At 35.1% G+C, this 4,758-nt stretch overlaps 1 long non-coding RNA gene across 1 annotated transcript; it reads right to left on the reverse strand.

Moving 5' to 3' along the window:
* Positions 1 to 183: 183 nt before the first annotated feature.
* Positions 184 to 3,912, reverse strand: LOC117112238. Its single transcript, XR_004445998.1, has 3 exons — positions 3,863 to 3,912; positions 1,297 to 1,374; positions 184 to 332 (listed from the first exon to the last, which is right to left on the reverse strand). It is a non-coding gene; the product is annotated as an uncharacterized LOC117112238 (long non-coding RNA).
* Positions 3,913 to 4,758: the final 846 nt, after the last annotated feature.

Consider the following 4,758-nt stretch of genomic DNA (forward strand, 5'->3'; position numbering starts at 1 on the left):
GTCATTATGATATCTTCCTTTTTATTCTTGTCTTTATTTTTCTCTTCTCTTTTTCTTTCCTTTTCCTGTTCTTTCTTTTTCCCTCCCTCTCCCCTCTTTTTTTTCTCTTATTACCCAGCCCGGTACGACGGCTTGGTCAGCCCGGTAAAAACCGTCAGGGGAGGGACAGTTTTCCCCTGCACCCCCTAAATCATCGCCCCCAATGAAAAATATTTTTCTACGCCACTGTATTACTCTGTTGCACTGGAGTTGTCTTGACTGTACAAACTTACCTTAAAAGTCTGCTATCTCAATATTATTTTGAACCGGGAACACAACTGCCTGTTACAGAGCTGAAATATATGGGAAGTGTGATGATCATTTAACTCTAAGCTGTCCAAAGATATCCATAAATTCATAGTTTCACAATATATAAGTTTTTAAAAAAGGCAGTCACTATTTTGTTACCATGCGTAGTTCCTCCAGAAATCTGTTGACAGGGGGCCTAGACAGTGGGTCTGTAGTAGGGGTGGATTAGAGCCCTGTTCCGAGGTCTGGAATAAAAATCCCTAGCAGGGTTCATATAGTAGAGTTGACTTAAATTAACTATGCCAAAAAAAAATTGTGCTTTTAGACTACAAACAATAATGTATAGGTTGACTCCCCTAAGCCTAAATATTGGCATTCCAAAAATGTTTACTTTTATATTCATTTTTGGCCATTCTCTCAACATGGCATCAGACGGGGGACACAGTATCATATTCAGTAGTGGCACCAGCGGGGAAAGAGAGGGGGAGGGGGTATTTTCCAATGCGTTAGACAGGCTTGGATGCCCTGTCATCAAACACATGACTAGGTTATCGGATAAAAAAAAAAATAATAATTTGCCTATCAAAATAATGTTTTGACTGCCAATCCATTGTGGTCTAAAAAAAGCACATTTTGGACCATGCTAAGCAATAAAAGCTCTCACTGTGAACACCTAGGAAGTTTTATTTCAGGCAGTTGACCGAGGCTTCGGCGGCACCTCCATCGGACATGTTGGACCACTATAACTTGTCGGCAAATTTCTGGAGCCACCATTGGGCATATTCATAATTCAATCCTGATGAGAGTAAATTTCTCTCAGCCCAAGCATGCTGTAACCATGTGACTGATTGTTAAGCCAGATGAATGGATTGGCATTATATTATTGTCCTAATACTGTACATTCATCCAAAACATCCTTGTCCAATCACAATGCAAAAGGAACTTATAATATTAGTGTATGTATCTCAATGATATTTCAATAGGACCCTGGATGAGAGCATAACTGACCTGGACTGATCGACCACCGCCATCATCCAGGACACTCGGACTTCTTCACAATGTTTTCGTCGACCAGCATTTCTGTTTCTGTAGTATTAAATATGTATATGGTAGATGATTTAATTTATTTTACACATTTAAAAAATGATCATTACATTTTACAGATGTTTATAATTTTACTTGCACGCAATATTAATAACCTAGGCTACTTACGTACAGGGTCAGGCTCACTATAATCGTGCAAACCCTGTCGCCTATGTTTCACCAACTGGGAATGAAAAAATATGATAATAATGTGGAAAGTGTTACCAAAATTTAAAAGTCCATAATATATTAGAAAAGTGTACCAAATTTCATGAAGTTTTGATAACTAACAAAAGAGTTAGGACGACATTTATAGTCATGAGTATGCAAAATTGGTCTGTCGCCAGATAAAAAATACCGTTTTAGCAATCTACCATTCAAAAAATGCTGTGTACCACAGGGCTTATGGTTACCGATTTGTAAGCTGGTTGGAAGGTTGTCAATTTGTACTTTAAATTTTTTAAATCGAGGTAGGTTTAGTGTGGTTATGGTACAGTTTATCCGTGTCACCAAATGCACGTAATTTACATTACATAATCATAATTGCCTGCAGGAAAACTTTGAGGTAATAACTAATATCTGCTTAGTATAAGATTTTATGAATACTGTATTTTTAATTCCGAAAAGTAAAATATGGTAGTCATCTATGCAAAATATGGTCTTAAACTTGAAATTTTGATTGTCGCTTTTAAGCAGTGAAACATATGTTACCTGATTTCTTCATATACCAGTTCAAGAATTTTAACCAAACTAAACATTAGAAGTATAAGTAATAAGCATGGATACAGCATCAGTAAATCATCATTGGTGTTAAGTAATCATGTTTAATTAGTAATTGTAATTAGAAAGGTAATTTACGTTACAGCAACCTACGTTACGTTTTGGAATATTAATCCATATGAAGTATAGAGGGCATAAAACTATTATAAATGACTTTATTTACGCCGCCGACACATAAAAGTTTTAGCACCTTCTAAGAAAAAATGGCATTGAGCAATTGACACCAAGAAACTTGAGTTTATAACTTTGTGTTTTCCTCGAATGTTGGTCCTATGTCCATCATTAAAGTGAAGCAATTTCGTAAGTATTTATTATAGGCTGTGTCTCAACCATATTTAGTTAACATAATAGTTGATATTTATAATGAAATGTTAAATTGAAAATTTCAGGCAAAAGCTTAGGCCTAGTTGAAAGGAATACTACGTTGTGAAAAGTAACGTATGTTAAACACAAGATGATATAGCATGTAATAAACATCACTTAATAAAAATATGGGCAGTGACTGATATATTTACTGTACTTTCTTTGTACTGTATATATTACAATTGAGAAGAGAAATTATAATTTTACTTGATTTTACAACGATAGACTCATGATCGGTGTTACATACTTATATGAAACTTCCATTACTAACATTTACATAAATAATGCAATTATCATTGGAGGTGTATGTTTGACAAATTTATGTCATTTGTTATCAGAGCATCTCCGTAGATTTTTAATGGGGAAGATATATGTTGTTTGTTTACTTTTAGTGATCGAAAATGAAAAGTATCAACCGGATTAAAATATATTATTACAGCATCAATTTTTCAAAACAATATAAATGTTTAATTACTTGGGTGTGGCAATTTTCCCTAACTTGTTTTTTATTTTTCATCGTATGTATAATGATATTTATAGGTACATTTTACACTTAGTTGTAGATAATCGTCTTACAACCATCTATTATTCAACATTGGTTCAGTAACTTACGTTATTGCATACCAAATGTATTGATAATGTTAATTAAGGGTATGCTGTGAAAAATATATTTGAAGTTAAATGTTACGATTTTAGGGAATTGTTCTTGACATATCAAAGTTTCGTTCTAAAGAAAACCCTAGTTTGTTAACTGAACTTTATTTTTCTTGATTTTTAAAGTCCAATTGCACGTTTATAGTGAGCCTGACCCTACAGTGCGACTAGGTGGTAGGAGCAGTGGCGGCTCTAGGATATATTTTCTGGGGTGGGGGGTGCTAAATTGTCCAACGACAGGGGGACTTGAGCTCACTCGAGCTGGGTGGGAGAAGGGATTGAGAAGGGGTTTCCCTCCCAACTGAGATTTTTTTTAAAGAATATCAACCTCTGGATGGCCGAAAATGGCACTCTCAGACTGTGACAGATGTGTTGGCTTGGTGTGGGCCTATTTTTATATGTTTTATGGTCTGACTGCCCGACGAGCTCTGTCCTGTCTCTTATACACATCTAGATGTGTATAAGAGCTCTGGTAGGTAGTTAGGTCTAGGCCTACCTTTTTTAGTAACTGTAGACCACAAAAGACTCCCTGGACAGTTAGAGTTAGGCGTGTCGTCGTACTGAACTACTAGTCGTACTAGCGAAAGGCCACCATTCACCCAGAAAGTCATCCAGGCTACATACAGTACAGTAAGGTAATGACAGAATATGAATCATAATTTTAAAATAATTCACAAATTAGATTTCAACTCACTGACGCCCAAACACACGCCAACCGGTATAATAAAAGTTTGTAAGCCCGCGCGAACACCTAAAAAATGAGCTGAGCCCTCTATAACTTATTTGATGATAGCAAAGAGTTTTAAATACTCTTTGATAGCATTTCATTATAAGATCTTTGGACGATATAAGGTAGTCGAGTATTAACGTATTATTTCTAATTGTGTTTCTTTTATGTCTACTTTTAATTTAATTCTTTGTCTGTAAAAATTGTTAATTTGGATGCACCACTATAATTGTTGTGTATTGACTGTACACCTGTCCGACAGACAGACAGGTCTCCCTCCAAGACTACCTCCAATTAAAGAGCACTTTTCTGAGGTTCCAAATTAACAAACGTCTTTATCTTTATTTATTATTCTAATTAGAGACTAAGCCACTCAAGACTACAGAAACCCCGGTCCCAAAAGTGGTCTGGAAAACAAATTCCTATCCCCTTCGCTCCTGAATAAAAAATTCGGTTTTTTACCGTTGAAGCGTTATAAAAATGCATAACCACAGACCCTATAATGACCATTGACCACCATTGTCCATATCATACGGTGCATCATGCTCAAGTTGTTTTTGCACGTCCCTATTCGAGCTCTTCAAAATCGTCTTCACACCTCTTCACGCAAAGATTTCCATTAATCTGATGAATATTGCAGAAAATTTGCTTACTACGGTATAGTGGTTGTTTGTTATAAAATACCGCATATTTTAAACAAAATTTAGTTAAGTACTAGTAATCTTTTGTCTAATTTTATGTTATTTCTTTGATTTTTAAAAATCTTCTCATTTACTTTGTTAAATTCTGTGTTAGATTCTTTGCTTTGATTTGATAATATTTAGTGCTTTTCATTTTTTTGTGATTTTGGTTAAGTTTTTTTT

The sequence above is a fragment of the Anneissia japonica genome, unplaced genomic scaffold (genome assembly GCF_011630105.1).
Source record: "Anneissia japonica isolate Jap-2015-1 unplaced genomic scaffold, ASM1163010v1 scaffold49524_len4758_cov107, whole genome shotgun sequence".
Classification (NCBI taxonomy): Eukaryota; Metazoa; Echinodermata; class Crinoidea; order Comatulida; family Comatulidae; genus Anneissia; species Anneissia japonica.